This window comes from Arachis hypogaea, chromosome 12, assembly GCF_003086295.3.
Source record: "Arachis hypogaea cultivar Tifrunner chromosome 12, arahy.Tifrunner.gnm2.J5K5, whole genome shotgun sequence".
NCBI lineage: Eukaryota > Viridiplantae > Streptophyta > Magnoliopsida > Fabales > Fabaceae > Arachis > Arachis hypogaea.
Genome location: NC_092047.1, coordinates 34217987 through 34245020, shown reverse-complemented (window position 1 = coordinate 34245020; position 27034 = coordinate 34217987). Strand labels below are relative to the sequence as shown.

Genomic DNA, 27034 nt, shown 5'->3' with positions numbered 1-27034 from the left:
ATCAAAGAGGCCGCCAACCATCACAAAGGAGAGGAGTAATGGAGCTAGAAGGAGTGGATTCAATCCTGGCTCAAAACAAATTAATGCAGCAGCAAATTCAACAACAATTTGAGCAAATGACCAAGAGGATTGATGGCCTCCAAGTTGCAGCAGTTAACACCAGCCAACCATCAGCCACATGGGGGCAAAATGAAGAAATCCAAGAGGAGCAACAGCAGGAACAAGTCCAATACATGCATTCAAGTCCAAATGAATTCTATGGTGATACCTACAATCCCTCATGGAAAAATCACCCCAACCTCAGATGGGGAGACACTCACAACCAAAACCAACAACCATGGCAGAGGAACTCAAACCAGAACAACCCAAGAAACAACCAAAACTACAACCAGCAGCAGACTAACCAAAACACATACAGAAAACCTCAAAACAACTACCCTAATCTCAACCAGTACCAACCCAACAACCATTCCACCAACCAAAATGTCTACCACCCACCACCCACATCTCACAACCCACCACAAGCACCACCTGAACCTCAAAGACTCACCAACTTAGAGACCTTGATAGAGAAAATGATGAAACACTGATGAGCGGATAATTTATACGCTTTTTGGCATTGTTTTTAGTAGGATCTAGATACTTTTAGGGATGTTTTCATTAGTTTTTATGTTAAATTCACATTTCTGGACTTTACTATGAGTTTGTGTGTTTTTCTGTGATTTCAGGTATTTTCTGGCTGAAATTGAGGGACTTGAGCAGAAATCAGATTCAGAGGTTGAAGAAGGACTGCTGATGCTGTTGGATTCTGACCTCCCTGCACTCAAAGTTAATTTTCTGGAGCTGCAGAACTCGAAATGGCGCGCTTTCAATTGCGTTGGAAAGTAGACATCCAGGGCTTTCCAGAAATATATAATAGTCTATACTTTGGCCAAGAATAGACGACTTAAACTGGCGTTCAACGCCAGCTTTCTACCCAATTCTAGCGTCCAGCGCTAGAAAAGGAGCCAAAACCAGAGTTGAACGCCCAAACTGGCACTAAAACTGGCGTTCAACTCCAAGGAGGACCTCTACACGTGCCACACTCAAGCTCAGCCCAAACACACACCAAGTGGGCCCCGGAAGTGGATTTATGCATCAATTACTTACTCATGTAAACCCTAGTAGCTAGTTTATTATAAATAGGACCTCTTACTATTGTATTAGACATCTTTTGATCATCTTAGGATCTTAGGATCATCTTTGAACGCATTGTTCTTAGACTTTGGGGGCTGGCCATCTCGGCCATGCCTGGACCTATCACTTATGTATTTTCAACGGTAGAGTTTCTACACTCCATAGATTAAGGTGTGGAGCTCTGCTGTTCCTCAAAGATTAATGCAAAGTACTACTGTTTTCTATTCAATTCTTCTTATTTCGCTTCTAAGATATCCATTCACACCCAAGAACGTGATGAAGGTGATGATTATGTGTGACGCTCATCATCCTTCTCCCTTATGAACGCGTGCCTGACAAACACTTCTGTTCTACATGAATTAAGCTAGAATGAGTATCTCTTAGATCTCCTAACCAGAATCTTCGTGGCGTAAGCTAGAATGATGGCGGCATTCAAGAGAATCCGGAAAGTCTAAACCTTGTCTGTGGTATTCCGAGTAGGATTCAATGATTGAATGACTGTGACGAGCTCCTAACTCGTGATTGCAGGGCGTTAGTGACAGACGCAAAAGGATAGTAAATCCTATTCCAGCATGATCGAGAACCGACAGATGAATAGCCGTGCCGTGACAGGGTGCGTGAGCATATTATTCACTGAGAGGATAAGATGAAGCCATTGGCAAGGGTGATGCCTCCAGACGATTAGCCGTGCCGTGACAGGGCATTGGATCATTTTCCCGAGAGATGACCGAAAGTAGCCATTGACAGTGGTGATGTATCACATAAAGCCAGCCATGGAAAGGAGTAAGACTGATTGGATGAAGATAGCAGGAAAGCAGAGGTTCAGAGGAACGAAAAGCATCTCCATTCGCTTATCTGAAATTCCTACCAATGATTTACATAAGTACCTCTATCCCTATTCTATTATTTATTATTCGAAAACACCATTATCACTTTATATCTGCCTGACTGAGATTTACAAGGTGACCATAGCTTGCTTCATACCAACAATCTCCGTGGGATTCGACCCTTACTCACGTAAGGTATTACTTGGACGACCCAGTGCACTTGCTGGTTAGTTGTATCGAAGTTGTGACAAATTATGAATGTGTAATCACGATTACGCATACCAAGTAGCTCACGTGCCAGGTATTATTTGAGCCTGGACATCACAATTTTGTGCACCAAGTTTTTGGCGCCGTTGCCGGGGATTGTTCGAGTTTGGACAACTGACGGTTCATCTTTTTGCTCAGATTGGGTAACATTCTTTTCGTTTTCTTTTCAAAAAATTTTTCAAAAATATTTCAAAAAAAAAATTTTTTTTTTCATCTGTTTTCAAAAAAAAAAATAAAAAAGAGAGGGTTTTAAAATAAAAATTTTTTCAAAAATATATTTTCCTTTCAGAATTTTTAAGAATGAATTCTAGTGTTTCATGGAGCATGTTGAAGCCTGGCTGGCTGTAAAGCCATGTCTAATTCCTTTGGGAATGAGTATGTCAGGCGTGTCATGTCTGAGTTACATACTAAAGCTTGGCTGGCTATTAAGCCATGCCTGACCCTTTGATTGGAGCTTTAGAGCATAAGATTCCTGGAATTCATATTAAAAATTTTGGAATCCTTATTTTCTTTTTCAAAATAATTTTTCGAAAAATATAAAATAAAAATCCAAAAAAATTAGAAAATCATAAAAATCAAAAATATTTTTGTGTTTCTTGTTTGAGTCTTGAGTCATATCATAAGTTTGGTGTCACTTGCATATGCATCTTGCATTTTTTTTCGAAAATTTCATGCATTCATAGTGTTCTTCATGATCTTCAAGTTGTTCTTGGTAAGTCTTCTTGTTTGATCTTGATGATTTTTTGTTTTGTGTTGTATGGTGTTTATCATATGCATTCTTGAATTCTTAGTGCGTAAGCATTAAAGAATTCTAAGTTTGGTGTCTTGCATGTTTTCTTTGCATTAAAAATTTTTCAAAATTGTGTCTATGATGTTCATCTTGACATTCATAGTGTTCTTGGTGTTCATCTTGACATTCATAGCATTCTTGCATGCATTCATTGTTTTGATCTAAAAATTTCATGCATTGCATAATTTTCATGTTTTTCAAAAAAATTTCAAAAATCAAAAAAAATATCTTTCCCTTTTTCTCTCATCAAATTCAAAAATTTGGATTGACTTTATCAAAAATTTTTAAAATTAAATTGTTTCTCATAAGTCAAATCAAATTTTCAATTTGAAAATCTTATCTTTTTCAAAAGATCAAATCTTTTTCAAAATTCTTAGTTATTTTCGAAAATTCAAAAAAATATTTTTCAAAAATATTTTTCTTATTTTCATACCAAATTTTCGAAAATAACATAAACAATTAATGTTTTGATTCAAAAATTTGAAGTTTGTTACTTGCTTGTTAAGAAAGATTCAAACTTTAAGTTCTGGAATCATATCTTGTGATTTCTTATGAATCAAGTCATTAATTATGATTTTAAAAAACAAATCAAATCTTTTTCAAAACTAACTTCAATCATATCTTTTCAAAAATATCTTCTTATCTTATCTTTTTCAAAAATATCTTTTCAAATATCTTTTCTAACTTCCTAACTTCTTATCTTTTCAAAATTTGTTTCAACTAACTAATTAACTTTTTGTTTGTTTCTTAACTTTTTCAAAACCACCTAACTAACTCTCTCTCTCTCTCATTTTCGAAAATATCTTCCCTCTTTTTCAAAAATTCCTTTTTAATTAACTAATTATTTTTATTTTTTATTTTTTATTTCAAAAATTTTTGAAAATTACTAACATTTTTCAAAAACCATTTTCGAAAATTACTAACTCTTTTTCAAAATAATTTTCGAAAATTATCCCTCCCCCATCTCATTATATTTATTCATTCATATCCTAACATCTCATCTCACCTCTCTTCCATCCTCACAGTTGTGTTTCTTCCATTATATTACATTCTTTGTCTCCCCCTCTTCTTCCACTCACACAGGAATCCCTATACTGTGGTATAAAGGATCTCCATTATTATTATTATTTTTCTGTGCCTTCTTCTTTGTCATATGAGCAGGAGCAAGGATAAGAACATTCTTGTGGAAGCAGATCCAGAACCTGAAAGGACTCTGAAGAGAAAATTAAGAGAAGCTAAAATACAACAATCCAGAGATAACCTTTCAGAAATTTTTGAACAGGAAGAGGAGATGACAGCCAAAAATAATAATAATAATGTAAGGAAGATGCTTGGTGACTTTACTGCACCTAATTCCAATTTACATGGAAGAAGCATCTCCATTCCTGCCATTGGAGCAAACAACTTTGAGCTGAAACCTCAATTAGTTTCTCTGATGCAGCAGAACTGCAAGTTTCATGGACTTCCATCTGAAGATCCTTTTCAGTTCTTAACTGAATTCTTGCAGATATGTGATACTGTTAAGACTAATGGAGTAGATCCTGAAGTCTACAGGCTCATGCTTTTCCCTTTTGCTGTAAGAGACAGAGCTAGATTATGGTTGGATTCTCAACCTAAAGACAACCTGAACTCTTGGGATAAGCTGGTCACGGCTTTCTTAGCCAAGTACTTTCCTCCTCAAAAGCTGAGCAAGCTTAGAGCTGATGTTCAAACCTTCAGACAGAAAGAAGGTGAATCCCTCTATGAAGCTTGGGAAAGATACAAACAGTTGACCAAAAAGTGTCCTTCTGACATGCTTTCAGAATGGACCATCCTGGATATATTCTATGATGGTCTATCTGAGCTATCAAAGATGTCACTGGATACTTCTGCAGGTGGATCCATTCACCTAAAGAAAACGCCTGCAGAAGCTCAAGAACTCATTGACATGGTTGCTAATAACCAGTTCATGTACACTTCTGAAAGGAATCCTGTGAGTAATGGGACGCCTATGAAGAAGGGAGTTCTTGAAGTTGATACTCTGAATGCCATATTGGCTCAGAACAAAATATTGACTCAGCAAGTCAATATGATTTCTCAGAGTCTGCATGGAATGCAAGCTGCATCCAACAGTACTCAAGAGGCATCTTCTGAAGAAGAAGCCTATGATCCTGAGAACCCTGCAATAGCAGAGGTAAATTACTTAGGTGAACCTTATGGAAACACCTATAACTCAACATGGAGAAATCATCCGAATTTCTCATGGAAGGATCAAAAGCCCCAACAAGGCTTTAATAATGGTGGAAGAAACAGGTTTAGCAATAGCAAGCCTTTTCCACCATCAACTCAGCAACAGACAGAGAACTCTGAACAAAATGCTTCTAATTTAGCAAATCTAGTCTCTGATCTATCTAAGGCCACTGTAAGTTTCATGAATGAAACAAGGTCTTCCATTAGAAATCTGGAAGCACAAGTGGGCCAGCTGAGTAAAAGGATCACTGAAATCCCTCCTAGTATTCTCCCAAGCAATACAGAAGAGAACCCAAAAGGAGAATGCAAGGCCATTGACATAAGCGCCATGGCCGAACCTGTGAGGAGAGGAGAGGACGCGAATCCCAAGGAGGAAGGCCTCCTGGGACGTCCAGTGATCAATAAGGAGCTTCCCTCTGAGGAACCAAAGGACTCTGAGGCTCATCTAGAGACCATAGAGATTCCATTGAACCTCCTTATGACCTTCATGAGCTCTGATGAATATTCCTCTTCTGAAGAGAACGAGGATGTTACTGAAGAGCAAACTGCCAAGTTTCTTGGTGCAATCATGAAGCTGAATGCCAAATTATTTGGCATTGATACTTGGGAAGTTGAACCTCCATTGTTCATCAATGAACTAAGTGATCTGGATCAACTGACATTGCCTCAGAAGAGACAGGATCCTGGAAAGTTCATAATACCTTGTACCATAGGCACCATGATCTTTAAGGCTCTGTGTGACCTTGGTTCAGGAATAAACCTCATGCCCCTCTCTGTAATAGAGAAACTGGGAATCTATGGGGTGCAAGCTGCTAAAATCTCACTAGAGATGGCAGACAATTCAAGAAAACAGGCATATGGACAAGTAGAGGACGTAGTAGTAAAGGTTGAAGGTCTTTACATCCCTGCTGATTTCATAGTCCTGGATACTGGAAAGGAAGAGGATGAATCCATCATCCTAGGAAGACCTTTCCTGGCCACAGCAAGAGCTGTGATTGATGTTGACAGAGGTGAAATAGTCCTTCAATGGAATGAGGACTCCCTTGTGTTTAAAACTCAAGGATCTCCCTCTGCAACCATGGAGAGGAAGCATGAAAAGCTTCTCTCAAAGCAGAGTCAACCAGAGCCCCCACAGTCAAACTCTAAGTTTGGTGTTGGGAGGCCACAACCAAACTCTAAGTTTGGTGTTGAACTCCCATATCCAAACTCTAAGTTTGATGTTGGAGAGTTTCAACAATGCTCTGAACATCTGTGAGGCTCCATGAGAGCCCACTGTCAAGCTATTGACATTAAAGAAGCGCTTGTTGGGAGGCAACCCAGTTTTTATTTATCTAACTATATTTTTCTTAGTTATATGTCTTTATAGGTTCATGATCATGTGGAGTCACAAAACAAACAAAAAAATCAAAAACGGAATCAAAAACAGCAGAAGAAAAATCACACCCTGGAGGAGCATCTGTCTGGCGTTCAAACGCCAGAACAGAGCATGGTTCTGGCGCTGAACGCCCAAAATGGGCAACAACCTGGCGCTGAACGCCCAGAACAAGCATGGTTCTGGCGTTCAACGCCAGAAATGGCAACAAATGGGCGTTGAACGCCCAAAATGGGCACCAACCTGGCGCTGAATGCCCAGAGTTGTGTGCAAGGGCATTTTGCATGCCTAAATTGGTGCAGGGATGTAAATGCCTTGACACCTCAAGATCTGTGAACCCCACAGGATCATCTCAGGATCTGTGAATCTCACAGGATCCCCACCCACCTCACCCTCTATCTCTCCATTCATGACCATCCCTTCTGTTTTCCATCCACCACTCACATCCATACACACATCCCTCCATCTCCTCCATATCTTCTTCTTCTTCTATTCCTTCTTCTTTTGCTCGAGGGCGAGCAACATTCTAAGTTTGGTGTGGTAAAAAGCATAGCTTTTTTGTTTTTTCCATAACCATTGATGGCACCTAAGGCCAGAGAAGCCTCTAGAAAGAGGAAAGGGAAGACAAAAGCTTCCATCAAGGGTCTATAGCTCAGTGGTAGAACATTTGACTACAAATCAAGAGATCCCTGAGATACCTCAGGGGATACATTTTCTTCCACACAATTATTGGAAGCAACTAAGGGTGGAACATCAAGAGCACTCCATCATCCTTCATGAAATCAGAGAAGATCTAAAAGCAATGAAGGAGGAGCAGCAAAGACAAGGAAGAGACATAGAAGAGCTCAAGGACATCACTAAGTTTGGTGTCGTAAAAGCATTGCTTTTTTTTCCAAAACCATTTATAGCACCTAAGGCCAGAGACATCCTCATTGAAGAGGACAAGCCCATCACTAAGAAAAGGATGGAGCAAACAAGAGATCATGGACCTCAACAAGAGCATGAGGAAATCCCCCACCATGAAATCCCTGAGATGCCTCAAGGGATGCACTTTTCTCCACAAAACTATTGGGAGCAAATCAACACCTCCCTAGGAGAATTAAGTTCCAATATGGGACAACTAAGGGTGGAGCACCAAGAGCATTCCATCATCCTCTATGAAATTAGAGAAGATCAAAGAGCTATGAGGGAGGAGCAACAAAGACAAGAAAGAGACATAGAGGAGCTCAAAAGCACCATTGGTCCTTCAAGAAGAGGAAGACGCCACCCTCCCTAAGGTGGACTCATTCTTTAATCTCCTTGTCTATTTGTTTTCTGTTTTCGATTTTTGAGCCTTATGTTTTATTGATGTTTTTGTCTTTATTACATGATCATTAGTATTTAAGTGTCTATGCCTTAAAGTTATGAATGTCCTATGAATCCATCACCTCTCTTAAATAAAAAATGTTTTAATTACAAAAGAACAAGAAGTACAGGGTTTCGAATTCATCCTTGAAACTAGTTTAATTATTTTGATGTGGTGACAATATTTTTTGTTTTTTGAATGAATGCTTGAACAATGCATATGTCTTTTGATATTGTGGTTTCTGAATGTTAAATATGTTGGCTCTTGAAGAATAAGGAAAAAGGAAAAATGTTATTTGATAATCTGAAAAATCATAAAAATGATTCTTGAAGCAAGAAAAGCAGTGAATACAAAAGCTTGCGAAAAAAAAAGAGAGAGAGAAAAATAGCGAAAAAAAAGAAAAAGAAAAAGCAAGCAGAAAAAGCCAAAAGCTCTTTAAACCAAAAGGCAAGAGCAAAAAGCCAATAGCCCTTAAAACCAAAAGGCAAGGGTAAATAAAAAGGATCCAAGGCTTTGAGCATCAGTGGATAGGAGGGCCTAAAGGAATAAAATCCTGGTCTAAGCGGCTAAACCAAGCTGTCCCTAACCATGTGCTTGTGGCGTGAAGGTGTCATGTGAAAACTTGAGACTGAGCGGTTAAAGTCGAGATCCAAAGCAAAAGAAGAGTGTGCTTAAGAACCCTAGACACCTCTAATTGGGGACTTTAGCAAAGCTGAGTCACAATCTGAAAAGGTTCACCCAGTTATGTGTCTGTGGCATTTATGTATCCGGTGGTAATATTGGAAAACAAAGTGCTTAAGGCCACGGCCAAGACTCATAAAGTAGCTGTGTTCAAGAATCAACATACTGAACTAGGAGAATCAATAATACTATCTGAACTCTGAGTTTCTATAGATGCCAATCATTCTGAACTTCAATGGATAAAGTGAGATGCCAAAACTATTCAAGAGGCAAAAAGCTACAAGTCCCGCTCATCTGATTGGAGCTAAGTTTCATTGATATTTTGGAATTTATAGTATATTCTCTTCTTTTTATCCTATTTGATTTTCAGTTGCTTGGGGACAAGCAACAATTTAAGTTTGGTGTTGTGATGAGCGGATATTTTATACGCTTTTTGGCATTGTTTTTACATCGTTTTCAGTATAATTTAGTTAGTTTTAATATATTTTTATTAGTTTTTAAATAAAATTTACATTTCTAGACTCTACTATGAGTCTGTGTGTTTTTTTGTAATTTCAGGCATTTTCTGGCTGAAATTGAGGGACTTGAGCAAAAATCAGATTCAGAGGTTGAAGAAGGACTACAGATGCTGCTGGATTCTGACCTTCCTGCACTCAAAGTGATTTTCTGGAGCTATTTCTGGAGCTACAGAACTCCAAATGGCGTGCTCTCAATTGCGTTGGAAAGTAGACATCCAGGGCTTTCCAGCAATATATAATAGTCCATACTTTGCCCAAGTTTAGATGACGCAAAATGGCGTTCAACGCCAGTTCCATGCTGTATTCTGGAGTTAAACGCCAGAAACAGGTTACAAAGTGGAGTTAAATGCCAGAAACAGGTTACAAACTGGCGTTCAACTCCAAGAGAAGCCTCTACACGTGGAAAGCTCAATGCTCAGCCTAAGCACACACCAAGTGGGCCCCAGAAGTGGATTTCTGCATCATTTACTCATTTTTGTAAACCCTAGTAACTAGTTTAGCATAAATAGGACTTTTTACTATTATATTTAGATCTTTAGTTTCATCTTTAGACCATTTTCACTGAGAGGACGGGAAGTAGCCATTGACAACGGTGATGCCCAACATATAGCTTGCCATGGAAAGGAGTAGGAATGATTGGATGAAGACAGCAGGAAAGCAGAGGGTCAGGAGGAACGAAAGCATCTCCATATGCTTATCTGAAATTCTCACCAATGAATTACATAAGTATCTCTATCCTAGTTATATTTTATTTATCTTTTACTTATCAATTCATCAAACCATTTGAATCCGCCTGACTGAGATTTACAAGGTGACCATAGCTTGCTTCAAGCCAACAATCTCCATGGGATCGACCCTTACTCACGTAAGGTTTATTACTTGGATGACCCAGTGCACTTGCTGGTTAGTTGTACGAAGTTGTGAAACAGAATTAAGAACATGAACGTGCGTATTTAGTTTTTAGTGCCGTTACCAAGGAAGGAACGATCACGATTTCGTGCACCAACTAGTTTCAAGGATGAATTCGAAATCATGTACTTCTTGTTCTTTTGTGATTAAAACATTTTTCTTTTAAGAAAGGTGATGGATTCATAGGACATTCATAGCTTATAGACATAGACACTAAGACACTAGTGATCATGTAATAAAGACACAAACATAGATAAATGATGACAAGTCATCTTAGCCTAGTTTCACTAGCCTTTTTCTTTTGTTTTCATTAGAATTATGCACTTTCTTGAGCCATAAGCAAGCTAATTGGGTAGATTTTCATGTTTCCTTTGATTTAATCAACCATGTATGAATTCATGCTATTTCATGAGGTTTTATACTATAATTGTCACATATTATGAAAGAATGAATATCTCATGATTTTAATCATAGCTTTGATGTGTTTGGTTGATTAATGATAGGTGAAGAAAGCTTGGAGAAAGGTTGAAGCAAGAAGGAATAGCTAGGAGTAAAGAGAGGACAATGGAATAAGTGAAATTGAACCAGGAAGCAAAAAGCTGGACCTAAAGTTAGCCTCAAACTTTTGCACAAACTTTTGGGTGAAAAGTTAGCCCCAACGTTAGCCCCTAACTTTTGGGCTAACGTTGGAACTTGAAAATCACTCCCTGGGTACCAAAAGTTTGCGCCAACATTAGCCCCTAACTTTTAGGCTAACGTTGGCACATGAAAATCACCCCTGGGCACCCAAAAGTTTGCGCCAACGTTAGCCCCTAACTTGGTGGCTAACGTTGGCATAAGAAAAACCTCCTTGGCCACCAAACGTTTGCGCCAACGTTAGCCCCTAACTTTTGGGCTAATGTTGGCACATGAAAAATACAAGGGAAGGAGCAAAAGTTTGCGCCAACGTTAGCCCCTAACTTTTGGGCTAACGTTGGCGCCATAAGTGCACCAAGGAAGGCCAACGTTGGAGCAAAAGTTAGATCCCTAACTTTTGCACCAACGTGGGTATCAGCAAAATATGGGGGCTGATATGAAAAGTTGGACCAAAAGTTAGACCCTAACTTTTGCTCCAACTTTTACTCCAACTTTTGCAAAACTCCAACCCGGTTCATTTGGTTTACTTTGGTTCTTCTCCAAACTCCAAGAGCAATCAACCAAGGCCTCTTTCAACCCAATTCCACCAAGAGCAAAGGCCCAACTCAAGGCTTGAAGATCATTTGAAGAAAGTGTATAAATAGGATAGAATTCAAGTTCTTCAGGGAGCTTTCCCTTTGAATTTTCATAATAGTTTTCGGAGAGTTTTGGATATTGAGTGATCTTTAATTTCTTAGTCTTGGGGAAGGAGAATTCACTTCTCTTCCTCTTAGTTTTATTGCTTTCAATTTCATTTACAATTGTCTTGGATCTTGGGTTGGAGAATTGAAGAAATTCTGTTTCAATCTCATCCTTGGATCTCTCTGCTTTATTTACTGCTTGATTGAATTTAATTTCTGTTAATTGCTCTTCATCTACTTTCCTTGCAATTTACAATTCCCTTGCAATTGTTCTTGTTGGATATAGGAAGGCATTGAGATCTAGACTCGGTTTTCTAGTCTCTGGGTCCTGAGATCTGAACTTTCAATTTCTAATTCTCTGTTTACTGTTTTCATGTTCATTTACTTTTCTGCTTCAAGATCCGATTTAACCCAAACCCTCTTCTACTTCTCTGCTTGATGCAAATTTACTTTTCCTTGTTTTATTTCTGCAAATCCAAGTCCCAATCCCCTTTACAATTCAAGTCATTTACATTTCTTGCACTTTAAGATTCCGCAATTTATATTTCTTGCATTCTAAGTTTCTGCCATTTAATTTCTTGTTCTTTAAGATTCAGCAATTTATTTCCTGTTCTCTTTAATTCCATGCAATTTAATTTCTGAAAATCACAAAACACTCAACCAAATCTTGATTCGCTTGACTAAATTAACCACTAAGCTAAAATTGCTCAATCCTTCAATCCCTGTGGGATCGACCTCACTCCCGTGAGTTTTTATTACTTGATGCGACCCGGTACACTTGCCGGTTAGATTTGTGTGTTTTGGGAGAAATTCATTTTTCCACCGAAATACTCATCAAGTTTTTGGCGCCGTTGCCGGGGATTGATTAGATTGACAATGATTAAGTGAGGTGGTAATCTAGATCAAGCACTTTTTCTTTAATTTTGATTAACCCACTAACTGTTTGATTTTTTGCTTAAACTAACTAACACTTCAATCTTGCAGTAGATTGAAGTGTCACTGGTTTTGTGCATTTCTCATGCTCTGCTTGTATGTCAGGCACAAGAAGAACCACACCCAATTTTCATGAACAAGACGAAAGAACTCTCAGGAGGTTAAGAAGAGCTGAAAGAGGGAAGAATATTGTTGGAGAAGAGGAATCAGACGAGGAATTTCAAGAGATGGAGGAACATTCAACCAATCCACCAGGTGGAGCAGACAACAATAATGACAACCCACCCCAGAGGAGAGTTTTGGCCTCCTACACCTTTGCAAATCCTAGACATTGTGGAAGCAGCATCTTAGCTCCAAATGTCAATGCTAACAATTTTGAACTCAAGCCACAACTCATCACTTTGGTTCAGAACAATTGCTCTTTTGGTGGAGGACCACTTGAAGACCCGCACCAACACTTATCCACTTTCTTGAGGATATGCAACACTGTCAAAACTAATAGTGTGCCTCCTGACAGTTACAAGCTGATGCTATTCCCATTTTCTCTCAGGGACAAGGCCACTCAATGGTTGGAATCTTTTCCAAGGGACAGCATCAACAACGGGGATGATTTGGTAACCAAGTTTCTTGCCAAGTTTTACCCACCTCAGAGAATTATAAGGTTGAAGGCTGAGGTACAAACATTTACACAAATGGAGGCTGAACCCATCTATGAGGCATGGGAGAGGTACAAGGCTCTAATCAGGAAATGTCCCCCTGCCATGTTTAATGAGTGGGAGAAGCTGCAGAACTTCTATGAAGGCTTAACACTGAAATCCCAGGAAGCTTTGGATCATTCAGCTGGAGGTTCCTTGCAACTCATGAAAACTGTAGAGGAGGCTCAAGAACTCATTGATATGGTGGCCAACAACCAATATTTCTTTGCTCATCAAAGAGGCCGCCAACCATCACAAAGGAGAGGAGTAATGGAGCTAGAAGGAGTGGATTCAATCCTGGCTCAAAACAAATTAATGCAGCAGCAAATTCAACAACAATTTGAGCAAATGACCAAGAGGATTGATGGCCTCCAAGTTGCAGCAGTTAACACCAGCCAACCATCAGCCACATGGGGGCAAAATGAAGAAATCCAAGAGGAGCAACAGCAGGAACAAGTCCAATACATGCATTCAAGTCCAAATGAATTCTATGGTGATACCTACAATCCCTCATGGAAAAATCACCCCAACCTCAGATGGGGAGACACTCACAACCAAAACCAACAACCATGGCAGAGGAACTCAAACCAGAACAACCCAAGAAACAACCAAAACTACAACCAGCAGCAGACTAACCAAAACACATACAGAAAACCTCAAAACAACTACCCTAATCTCAACCAGTACCAACCCAACAACCATTCCACCAACCAAAATGTCTACCACCCACCACCCACATCTCACAACCCACCACAAGCACCACCTGAACCTCAAAGACTCACCAACTTAGAGACCTTGATAGAGAAAATGATGAAACACTGATGAGCGGATAATTTATACGCTTTTTGGCATTGTTTTTAGTAGGATCTAGATACTTTTAGGGATGTTTTCATTAGTTTTTATGTTAAATTCACATTTCTGGACTTTACTATGAGTTTGTGTGTTTTTCTGTGATTTCAGGTATTTTCTGGCTGAAATTGAGGGACTTGAGCAGAAATCAGATTCAGAGGTTGAAGAAGGACTGCTGATGCTGTTGGATTCTGACCTCCCTGCACTCAAAGTTAATTTTCTGGAGCTGCAGAACTCGAAATGGCGCGCTTTCAATTGCGTTGGAAAGTAGACATCCAGGGCTTTCCAGAAATATATAATAGTCTATACTTTGGCCAAGAATAGACGACTTAAACTGGCGTTCAACGCCAGCTTTCTACCCAATTCTAGCGTCCAGCGCTAGAAAAGGAGCCAAAACCAGAGTTGAACGCCCAAACTGGCACTAAAACTGGCGTTCAACTCCAAGGAGGACCTCTACACGTGCCACACTCAAGCTCAGCCCAAACACACACCAAGTGGGCCCCGGAAGTGGATTTATGCATCAATTACTTACTCATGTAAACCCTAGTAGCTAGTTTATTATAAATAGGACCTCTTACTATTGTATTAGACATCTTTTGATCATCTTAGGATCTTAGGATCATCTTTGAACGCATTGTTCTTAGACTTTGGGGGCTGGCCATCTCGGCCATGCCTGGACCTATCACTTATGTATTTTCAACGGTAGAGTTTCTACACTCCATAGATTAAGGTGTGGAGCTCTGCTGTTCCTCAAAGATTAATGCAAAGTACTACTGTTTTCTATTCAATTCTTCTTATTTCGCTTCTAAGATATCCATTCACACCCAAGAACGTGATGAAGGTGATGATTATGTGTGACGCTCATCATCCTTCTCCCTTATGAACGCGTGCCTGACAAACACTTCTGTTCTACATGAATTAAGCTAGAATGAGTATCTCTTAGATCTCCTAACCAGAATCTTCGTGGCGTAAGCTAGAATGATGGCGGCATTCAAGAGAATCCGGAAAGTCTAAACCTTGTCTGTGGTATTCCGAGTAGGATTCAATGATTGAATGACTGTGACGAGCTCCTAACTCGTGATTGCAGGGCGTTAGTGACAGACGCAAAAGGATAGTAAATCCTATTCCAGCATGATCGAGAACCGACAGATGAATAGCCGTGCCGTGACAGGGTGCGTGAGCATATTATTCACTGAGAGGATAAGATGAAGCCATTGGCAAGGGTGATGCCTCCAGACGATTAGCCGTGCCGTGACAGGGCATTGGATCATTTTCCCGAGAGATGACCGAAAGTAGCCATTGACAGTGGTGATGTATCACATAAAGCCAGCCATGGAAAGGAGTAAGACTGATTGGATGAAGATAGCAGGAAAGCAGAGGTTCAGAGGAACGAAAAGCATCTCCATTCGCTTATCTGAAATTCCTACCAATGATTTACATAAGTACCTCTATCCCTATTCTATTATTTATTATTCGAAAACACCATTATCACTTTATATCTGCCTGACTGAGATTTACAAGGTGACCATAGCTTGCTTCATACCAACAATCTCCGTGGGATTCGACCCTTACTCACGTAAGGTATTACTTGGACGACCCAGTGCACTTGCTGGTTAGTTGTATCGAAGTTGTGACAAATTATGAATGTGTAATCACGATTACGCATACCAAGTAGCTCACGTGCCAGGTATTATTTGAGCCTGGACATCACAATTTTGTGCACCAAGTTTTTGGCGCCGTTGCCGGGGATTGTTCGAGTTTGGACAACTGACGGTTCATCTTTTTGCTCAGATTGGGTAACATTCTTTTCGTTTTCTTTTCAAAAAATTTTTCAAAAATATTTCAAAAAAAAAATTTTTTTTTCATCTGTTTTCAAAAAAAAAAATAAAAAAGAGAGGGTTTTAAAATAAAAATTTTTTCAAAAATATATTTTCCTTTCAGAATTTTTAAGAATGAATTCTAGTGTTTCATGGAGCATGTTGAAGCCTGGCTGGCTGTAAAGCCATGTCTAATTCCTTTGGGAATGAGTATGTCAGGCGTGTCATGTCTGAGTTACATACTAAAGCTTGGCTGGCTATTAAGCCATGCCTGACCCTTTGATTGGAGCTTTAGAGCATAAGATTCCTGGAATTCATATTAAAAATTTTGGAATCCTTATTTTCTTTTTCAAAATAATTTTTCGAAAAATATAAAATAAAAATCCAAAAAAATTAGAAAATCATAAAAATCAAAAATATTTTTGTGTTTCTTGTTTGAGTCTTGAGTCATATCATAAGTTTGGTGTCACTTGCATATGCATCTTGCATTTTTTTTCGAAAATTTCATGCATTCATAGTGTTCTTCATGATCTTCAAGTTGTTCTTGGTAAGTCTTCTTGTTTGATCTTGATGATTTTTTGTTTTGTGTTGTATGGTGTTTATCATATGCATTCTTGAATTCTTAGTGCGTAAGCATTAAAGAATTCTAAGTTTGGTGTCTTGCATGTTTTCTTTGCATTAAAAATTTTTCAAAATTGTGTCTATGATGTTCATCTTGACATTCATAGTGTTCTTGGTGTTCATCTTGACATTCATAGCATTCTTGCATGCATTCATTGTTTTGATCTAAAAATTTCATGCATTGCATAATTTTCATGTTTTTCAAAAAAATTTCAAAAATCAAAAAAAATATCTTTCCCTTTTTCTCTCATCAAATTCAAAAATTTGGATTGACTTTATCAAAAATTTTTAAAATTAAATTGTTTCTCATAAGTCAAATCAAATTTTCAATTTGAAAATCTTATCTTTTTCAAAAGATCAAATCTTTTTCAAAATTCTTAGTTATTTTCGAAAATTCAAAAAAATATTTTTCAAAAATATTTTTCTTATTTTCATACCAAATTTTCGAAAATAACATAAACAATTAATGTTTTGATTCAAAAATTTGAAGTTTGTTACTTGCTTGTTAAGAAAGATTCAAACTTTAAGTTCTGGAATCATATCTTGTGATTTCTTATGAATCAAGTCATTAATTATGATTTTAAAAAAAAAATCAAATCTTTTTCAAAACTAACTTCAATCATATCTTTTCAAAAATATCTTCTTATCTTATCTTTTTCAAAAATATCTTTTCAAATATCTTTTCTAACTTCCTAACTTCTTATCTTTTCAAAATTTGTTTCAACTAACTAATTAACTTTTTGTTTGTTTCTTAACTTTTTCAAAACCACCTAACTAACTCTCTCTCTCTCTCATTTTCGAAAATATCTTCCCTCTTTTTCAAAAATTCCTTTTTAATTAACTAATTATTTTTATTTTTTATTTTTTATTTCAAAAATTTTTGAAAATTACTAACATTTTTCAAAAACCATTTTCGAAAATTACTAACTCTTTTTCAAAATAATTTTCGAAAATTATCCCTCCCCCATCTCATTATATTTATTCATTCATATCCTAACATCTCATCTCACCTCTCTTCCATCCTCACAGTTGTGTTTCTTCCATTATATTACATTCTTTGTCTCCCCCTCTTCTTCCACTCACACAGGAATCCCTATACTGTGGTATAAAGGATCTCCATTATTATTATTATTTTTCTGTGCCTTCTTCTTTGTCATATGAGCAGGAGCAAGGATAAGAACATTCTTGTGGAAGCAGATCCAGAACCTGAAAGGACTCTGAAGAGAAAATTAAGAGAAGCTAAAATACAACAATCCAGAGATAACCTTTCAGAAATTTTTGAACAGGAAGAGGAGATGACAGCCAAAAATAATAATAATAATGTAAGGAAGATGCTTGGTGACTTTACTGCACCTAATTCCAATTTACATGGAAGAAGCATCTCCATTCCTGCCATTGGAGCAAACAACTTTGAGCTGAAACCTCAATTAGTTTCTCTGATGCAGCAGAACTGCAAGTTTCATGGACTTCCATCTGAAGATCCTTTTCAGTTCTTAACTGAATTCTTGCAGATATGTGATACTGTTAAGACTAATGGAGTAGATCCTGAAGTCTACAGGCTCATGCTTTTCCCTTTTGCTGTAAGAGACAGAGCTAGATTATGGTTGGATTCTCAACCTAAAGACAACCTGAACTCTTGGGATAAGCTGGTCACGGCTTTCTTAGCCAAGTACTTTCCTCCTCAAAAGCTGAGCAAGCTTAGAGCTGATGTTCAAACCTTCAGACAGAAAGAAGGTGAATCCCTCTATGAAGCTTGGGAAAGATACAAACAGTTGACCAAAAAGTGTCCTTCTGACATGCTTTCAGAATGGACCATCCTGGATATATTCTATGATGGTCTATCTGAGCTATCAAAGATGTCACTGGATACTTCTGCAGGTGGATCCATTCACCTAAAGAAAACGCCTGCAGAAGCTCAAGAACTCATTGACATGGTTGCTAATAACCAGTTCATGTACACTTCTGAAAGGAATCCTGTGAGTAATGGGACGCCTATGAAGAAGGGAGTTCTTGAAGTTGATACTCTGAATGCCATATTGGCTCAGAACAAAATATTGACTCAGCAAGTCAATATGATTTCTCAGAGTCTGCATGGAATGCAAGCTGCATCCAACAGTACTCAAGAGGCATCTTCTGAAGAAGAAGCCTATGATCCTGAGAACCCTGCAATAGCAGAGGTAAATTACTTAGGTGAACCTTATGGAAACACCTATAACTCAACATGGAGAAATCATCCGAATTTCTCATGGAAGGATCAAAAGCCCCAACAAGGCTTTAATAATGGTGGAAGAAACAGGTTTAGCAATAGCAAGCCTTTTCCACCATCAACTCAGCAACAGACAGAGAACTCTGAACAAAATGCTTCTAATTTAGCAAATCTAGTCTCTGATCTATCTAAGGCCACTGTAAGTTTCATGAATGAAACAAGGTCTTCCATTAGAAATCTGGAAGCACAAGTGGGCCAGCTGAGTAAAAGGATCACTGAAATCCCTCCTAGTATTCTCCCAAGCAATACAGAAGAGAACCCAAAAGGAGAATGCAAGGCCATTGACATAAGCGCCATGGCCGAACCTGTGAGGAGAGGAGAGGACGCGAATCCCAAGGAGGAAGGCCTCCTGGGACGTCCAGTGATCAATAAGGAGCTTCCCTCTGAGGAACCAAAGGACTCTGAGGCTCATCTAGAGACCATAGAGATTCCATTGAACCTCCTTATGACCTTCATGAGCTCTGATGAATATTCCTCTTCTGAAGAGAACGAGGATGTTACTGAAGAGCAAACTGCCAAGTTTCTTGGTGCAATCATGAAGCTGAATGCCAAATTATTTGGCATTGATACTTGGGAAGTTGAACCTCCATTGTTCATCAATGAACTAAGTGATCTGGATCAACTGACATTGCCTCAGAAGAGACAGGATCCTGGAAAGTTCATAATACCTTGTACCATAGGCACCATGATCTTTAAGGCTCTGTGTGACCTTGGTTCAGGAATAAACCTCATGCCCCTCTCTGTAATAGAGAAACTGGGAATCTATGGGGTGCAAGCTGCTAAAATCTCACTAGAGATGGCAGACAATTCAAGAAAACAGGCATATGGACAAGTAGAGGACGTAGTAGTAAAGGTTGAAGGTCTTTACATCCCTGCTGATTTCATAGTCCTGGATACTGGAAAGGAAGAGGATGAATCCATCATCCTAGGAAGACCTTTCCTGGCCACAGCAAGAGCTGTGATTGATGTTGACAGAGGTGAAATAGTCCTTCAATGGAATGAGGACTCCCTTGTGTTTAAAACTCAAGGATCTCCCTCTGCAACCATGGAGAGGAAGCATGAAAAGCTTCTCTCAAAGCAGAGTCAACCAGAGCCCCCACAGTCAAACTCTAAGTTTGGTGTTGGGAGGCCACAACCAAACTCTAAGTTTGGTGTTGAACTCCCATATCCAAACTCTAAGTTTGATGTTGGAGAGTTTCAACAATGCTCTGAACATCTGTGAGGCTCCATGAGAGCCCACTGTCAAGCTATTGACATTAAAGAAGCGCTTGTTGGGAGGCAACCCAGTTTTTATTTATCTAACTATATTTTTCTTAGTTATATGTCTTTATAGGTTCATGATCATGTGGAGTCACAAAACAAACAAAAAAATCAAAAACGGAATCAAAAACAGCAGAAGAAAAATCACACCCTGGAGGAGCATCTGTCTGGCGTTCAAACGCCAGAACAGAGCATGGTTCTGGCGCTGAACGCCCAAAATGGGCAACAACCTGGCGCTGAACGCCCAGAACAAGCATGGTTCTGGCGTTCAACGCCAGAAATGGCAACAAATGGGCGTTGAACGCCCAAAATGGGCACCAACCTGGCGCTGAATGCCCAGAGTTGTGTGCAAGGGCATTTTGCATGCCTAAATTGGTGCAGGGATGTAAATGCCTTGACACCTCAAGATCTGTGAACCCCACAGGATCATCTCAGGATCTGTGAATCTCACAGGATCCCCACCCACCTCACCCTCTATCTCTCCATTCATGACCATCCCTTCTGTTTTCCATCCACCACTCACATCCATACACACATCCCTCCATCTCCTCCATATCTTCTTCTTCTTCTATTCCTTCTTCTTTTGCTCGAGGGCGAGCAACATTCTAAGTTTGGTGTGGTAAAAAGCATAGCTTTTTTGTTTTTTCCATAACCATTGATGGCACCTAAGGCCAGAGAAGCCTCTAGAAAGAGGAAAGGGAAGACAAAAGCTTCCATCAAGGGTCTATAGCTCAGTGGTAGAACATTTGACTACAAATCAAGAGATCCCTGAGATACCTCAGGGGATACATTTTCTTCCACACAATTATTGGAAGCAACTAAGGGTGGAACATCAAGAGCACTCCATCATCCTTCATGAAATCAGAGAAGATCTAAAAGCAATGAAGGAGGAGCAGCAAAGACAAGGAAGAGACATAGAAGAGCTCAAGGACATCACTAAGGTGGACTCATTCCTTGTTCTTACTTTCTCTGTTTTTCGTTTTCTATGTTATGTGCTTATTTGTGTTTGTGTCTTAATTACATGATCATTAGTAGTTAGTAACTTTGTCTTAAAGTTATGAATGTCCTATGAATCCATCACCTCTCTTAGATAAAAAAATATTTTAATTCAAAAGAACAAGAAGTACATGAGTTTTGAATTTATCCTTGAACTTAGTTTAATTATATTGATGTGGTGACAATGCTTCTTGTTTTCTGAATGTATGCTTGAACAGTGCATATGTCTTTTGAAGTTGTTGTTTAAGAATGTTAAATATGTTGGTTCTTGAAAGAATAATGACTAGGAGACATGTTATTTGATAATCTGAAAAATCATAAAAATGGTTCTTGAAGCAAGAAAAAGCAGCAAAGAACAAAGCTTGCAGAAAAAAAAAAAAGAAAAAAAAATAGAAAGAAAAAGAAAAAGCAAGCAGAAAAAGCCAAAAGCTCTTAAAACCAAGAGGCAAGAGCAAAAAGCCAATAACCCTTAAAACCAAAAGGCAAGGGCAAATAAAAAGGATCCCAAGGCTTTGAGCATCAGTGGATAGGAGGGCCTAAAGGAATAAAATCCTGGTCTAAGCGGCTAAACCAAGTTGTCCCTAACCATGTGCTTGTGGCGTGTAGGTGTCAAGTGAAAACTTGAGACTGAGCGGTTAAAGTCAAGGTCCAAAGCAAAAAAAGAGTGTTCTTAAGAACCCTGGACACCTCTAATTGGGGACTTTAGCAAGCTGAGTCACAATCTGAAAAGGTTCACCCAATTATGTGTCTGTGGCATTTATGTATCTAGTGGTAATACTGGAAAACAAAGTGCTTAGGGCCACGGCCAAGACTCATAAAGAAGCTGTGTTCAAGAATCATCATACTGAACTAGGAGAGTCAATAACACTATCTGAAATCTGAAGTTCCTATAGATGCCAATCATTCTGAACCTCAATGGATAAAGTGAGATGCCAAAACTATTCAAGAGGCAAAAAGCTATAAGTCCCGCTCATATGATTGCAGCTATGTTTCATTGATAGTTTGGAATTTATAGTATATTCTCTTATTTTTATCCTAATTGATTTTCAGTTGCTTGGGGACAAGCAACAATTTAAGTTTGGTGTTGTGATGAGCGGATAATTTATACGCTTTTTGGCATTGTTTTTAGTATGTTTTTAGTAGGATCTAGTTACTTTTAGGGATGTTTTCATTAGTTTTTATGTTAAATTCACATTTCTGGACTTTATTATGAGTTTGTGTGTTTTTCTGTGATTTCAGGTATTTTCTGGCTGAAATTGAGGGACTTGAGCAGAAATCAGATTCAGAGGTTGAAGAAGGACTGCTGATGCTGTTGGATTCTGACCTCCCTGCACTCAAAGTGGATTTTCTGGAGCTACGGAACTCGAAATGGCGTGCTTTTAATTGCGTTGGAAAGTAGACATCCAGGGCTTTCCAGCAATATATAATAGTCCATACTTTGGCCAAGAATAGACGACTTAAACTGGCGTTCAACGCCAGCTTTCTACCCAATTCTGGCGTCCAGCGCCAGAAAAGGAGCCAAAACCAGAGTTGAACGCCCAAACTGGCACTAAAACTGGCGTTCAACTCCAAGGAGGACCTCTACACGTGCCACACTCAAGCTCAGCCCAAACACACACCAAGTGGGCCCCGGAAGTTGATTTATGCATCAATTACTTACTCATGTAAACCCTAGTAGCTAGTTTATTATAAATAGGACCTCTTACTATTGTATTAGACATCTTTTGATCATCTTAGGATCTTAGGATCATTTTTGAACGCATTGTTTTTAGACTTTGGGGGCTGGCCATCTCGGCCATGCCTGGACCTATCACTTATGTATTTTCAACGGTAGAGTTTCTACACTCCATAGATTAAGGTGTGGAGCTCTGCTGTTCCTCAAAGATTAATGCAAAGTACTACTGTTTTCTATTCAATTCTTCTTATTTCGCTTCTAAGATATCCATTCGCACCCAAGAACGTGATGAAGGTGATGATTATGTGTGACGTTCATCATCCTTCTCCCTTATGAACGCGTGCCTGACAAACACTTCTGTTCTACATGAATTAAGCTAGAATGAGTATCTCTTAGATCTCCTAACCAGAATCTTCGTGGCGTAAGCTAGAATGATGGCGGCATTCAAGAGAATCCGGAAAGTCTAAACCTTGTCTGTGGTATTCCGAGTAGGATTCAATGATTGAATGACTGTGACGAGCTCCTAACTCGTGATTGCAGGGCGTTAGTGACAGACGCAAAAGGATAGTAAATCCTATTCCAGCATGATCGAGAACTGACAGATGAATAGCCGTGCCGTGACAGGGTGCGTGAGCATATTATTCACTGAGAGGATAAGATGAAGCCATTGGCAAGGGTGATGCCTCCAGACGATTAGCCGTGCCGTGACAGAGCATTGGATCATTTTCCCGAGAGATGACCGAAAGTAGCCATTGACAGTGGTGATGTATCACATAAAGCCAGCCATGGAAAGGAGTAAGACTGATTGGATGAAGATAGCAGAAAAGCAGAGGTTCAGAGGAACGAAAAGCATCTCCATTCACTTATCTGAAATTCCTACCAATGATTTACATAAATACCTCTATCCCTATTCTATTATTTATTATTCGAAAACACCATTATCACTTTATATCTGCCTGACTGAGATTTACAAGGTGACCATAGCTTGCTTCATACCAACAATCTCCGTGGGATTCGACCCTTACTCACGTAAGGTATTACTTGGACGACCCAGTGCACTTGCTGGTTAGTTGTATCGAAGTTGTGACAAATTATGAATGTGTAATCACGATTACGCGTACCAAGTAGCTCACGTGCCAGGTATTATTTGAGCCTGGACATCACAATTTCGTGCACCAAACACCAGGAAATAACAAACAAAAACCATGAAGCATCATTAAAGAGCCTAGAGAGGCAGATTGGGCAGCTCTCCAAGCAAGTATCTGTTGAGAGACCTTCAAACTCACTGCCCAGTGACACAATCCCAAATCCCAAGGAGGAATGCAAGGCAATACAATTAAGGAGTGGGAGAACATTGATAAGCAACAATGACACTACACAGAAGCAAGCAGAGAGCATCAAAGAACCAACAGAGGATGAGAAGCAAGCAAAGGACGATGAAGCTAAGGAGCAAGTTGTGATGCCAAACAAAAGCACTGAGAAACTTAAAGAGAAGGACAACCAGCCACATAGCTCAAAGAAAGTAACCCAGGGACAGCAGCAAATAGGAAAGAGCATCACACCTCCACTACCTTATCCCCAGAGGTTCAACAAAGAGGTTAAAGACCAGCATTTTCACAAGTTCCTTGAGATTTTTAAGAAGCTGGAAATCAATATTCCCTTGGCTGAAGCACTTGAGCAAATGCCTCTATATTCCAAGTTTCTGAAGGATCTTATCAACAAGAAAAGAAGTTGGCTTGAGAAGGAAACCGTATTACTCACCGAGGAATGCAGTGCTGTGATTCAACGGGGTATTCTACCAAAACTTAAGGATCCGGGAAGCTTTGTAGTCTCATGCACTATTGGCAAGATAATTCTCAACAAGGCTCTCTGTGACCTGGGTGCCAGCATCAATTTAATGCCTCTCTCAATGATGAGAAAACTTGCCATAGAAGAGCTTAAACCCACCAGGATGTCACTAGTCATGGCTGACAGATCAATCAAGACACCCAGTGGAATTGTGGAGAATCTGTTGGTGAAGGTTGGGGAGTTTATTTTCCCAGCAGATTTTGTAATTTTGGATACTGAAGAAGAAGAAAACGACTCAATCATTCTGGAAAGGCCATTTCTACACACAGCAAGGGCCATCATTGATGTAGAAAAAGGAGAAATGATCTTCAGGGTCCATAATGAACAAATGGTCATAAATGTGTTCAAATCAATGCAACACGTTCCTGAGCAAGAGGATTACGTAAGAGTGGATATGATAGACAGTTTGGTGGAAGAAATATTGGAAGAAAACTTTCAAGAGCAAGAAGGAAATCAAGGGGCAACAGAGGAACAAGTGGCTGAGACCTCTACTGAGCAAGATGAAAGACAAGACAAGAAGGAAGATGTACGAAAACAAGAACTGAAACCTTTACCAACCCATCTCAAATATGCATTCCTTGGCACATCGGAAAGCTTCCCAGTGATCATAAATTCATCCCTGACAAAGAAGGAAGAGGGAGAACTTCTTGATGTACTTAGAGCCCACAAAGATGCTTTGGGATGGACCATTGATGACCTGAAAGGTATCAGCCCTGCAGTGTGTATGCATAAAATCCTTTTGGAAGACAATTCCAAACCAGTGGTTCAACCTCAAAGAAGACTAAACCCCACAATGAAGGAAGTTGTCCAAAAGGAAGTAATGAAGTTGTGGAATGCAGGGATAATCTTCCCAATATCTGACAGCCCATGGGTGAGCCCGGTTCAAGTTGTACCAAAAAAGGAGGAATGACGGTCATCACTAATGAGAAGAATGAGTTGATTCCTACTAGAACAGTGACTGGATGGAGGATGTGCATAGACTATAGAAGGTTGAATGATGCGACCAGAAAGGACCACTTCCCTCTCCCATTCATTGATCAGATGCTGGAAAGGTTGGCCGACCATGCATATTATTGCTTTTTGGATGGATATTCTGGGTATAATCAAATCGTGGTGGACCCCAAGGATCAAGAGAAGACTGCCTTTACATGTCCATTTGGAGTCTTTGCATACCGAAGGATGCCCTTTGGGCTTTGCAACGCCCCTGCCACATTTCAAAGGTGTATGCTCTCCATCTTCTCTGATATGATCGAAAAGTTTCTAGAGGTCTTCATGGATGACTTCTCTGTTTTTGGTGATAATTTCAATGCTTGCCTAAACCATTTAACAATTGTCTTGAAACGGTGCCAAGAAACTAATTTGGTTTTAAACTGGGAGAAATGCCATTTCATGGTACCCAAAGGGATTGTTCTTGGCCATAAAGTTTCAAGAAAAGGGATAGAGGTTGATAAGGCAAAGGTTGAGATCATAGAAAAACTCCCTCCACCAATTAATGTGAAATCTGTTAGAAGTTTCTTGGGGCATGCCGGATTTTACAGAAGGTTTATCAAGGACTTTTCGAAAATAGCCAAACCTTTGAGTAATCTGTTAATACTTGATAGCCCTTTTGTTTTTGATGAAAACTGCCAGCATGCCTTTGAAACTTTAAAAAATAGACTCACAACAGCACCAATCATCACACCTCCAAATTGGGAATTACCTTTTGAACTCATGTGTGATGCAAGTGACCTTGCAATTGGTGTTGTACTTGGGCAAAAGGAGGGAAATTTGTATCACGTCATATATTATGCAAGTAAAGTGTTGAATGAGGCCCAAAGAAATTACACCACAACAGAGAAAGAGTTGCTAGCTGTAGTCTATGCATTTGATAAGTTTAGGTCATATCTGATAGGATCCAAAGTTGTGGTTTACACTGATCATGCTGCACTTAAGTATTTGATGTCAAAACAGGATGCTAAACCAAGACTCATCAGGTGGATACTGCTCCTACAAGAATTTGACATTGAGATAAAAGATAGGAAGGGCACTGAAAATCAGGTCGCTGATCATCTGTCGAGGCTACCACATGAAACAAGTCAAAAAGCATCCCAGCCCATAAATGAAAGCTTCCCAGATGAGCACCTTCTGCAGATCCAGCAAGCACCTTGGTTTGCTGACATAGCAAATTACAAAGTGGGAAGGAAGATACCGCAAGAGTTCTCTAAGCAACAAGTGAAGAAGTTGATCAATGAAGCAAGGAAATTTTCATGGGATGAACCCTTCTTGTTCAAGAGATGCTCTGATGGAGTAATCAGAAGGTGTGTTCCTGAAAGTGAAGTGAGGGACATCTTGTGGCATTGTCATTGCTCAGCCTATGGTGGACACTTTGGTCCAGAAAAAACAGCCGCAAAAATACTGCAGAGTGGCTTCTATTGGCCAACTATCTTCAAGGATGCCAGAGAATATGTACACCAATGTAATGAATGCCAGAAAGCAGGAGGATTAACAAAAAGGAATGAGATGCCTCAAAACTTTATCTTAGAATTAGAATTGTTCGATCTATGGGGAATTGATTTCATGGGGTCTTTTCCTCCTTCTTATTCTTTTAGATACATCTTGGTAGCAGTGGAGTATGTCTCAAAGTGGGTGGAAGCCATAGCCACAA

The 27034-nt window shown here is 39.2% G+C and overlaps 2 non-coding genes across 2 annotated transcripts; both read right to left on the bottom strand.

The window, feature by feature from the left end:
• Window positions 1–4750: 4750 nt before the first annotated feature.
• Window positions 4751–4858, bottom strand: LOC112730925 (small nucleolar RNA R71). The gene has a single exon (XR_003166726.1). It is a non-coding gene; the product is annotated as a small nucleolar RNA R71 (small nucleolar RNA).
• A 13181-nt stretch (window positions 4859–18039) lies between these two features.
• On the bottom strand, window positions 18040–18147 carry LOC112730924 (small nucleolar RNA R71). The gene has a single exon (XR_003166725.1). It is a non-coding gene; the product is annotated as a small nucleolar RNA R71 (small nucleolar RNA).
• Between the last annotated feature and the right edge of the window lie 8887 nt (window positions 18148–27034).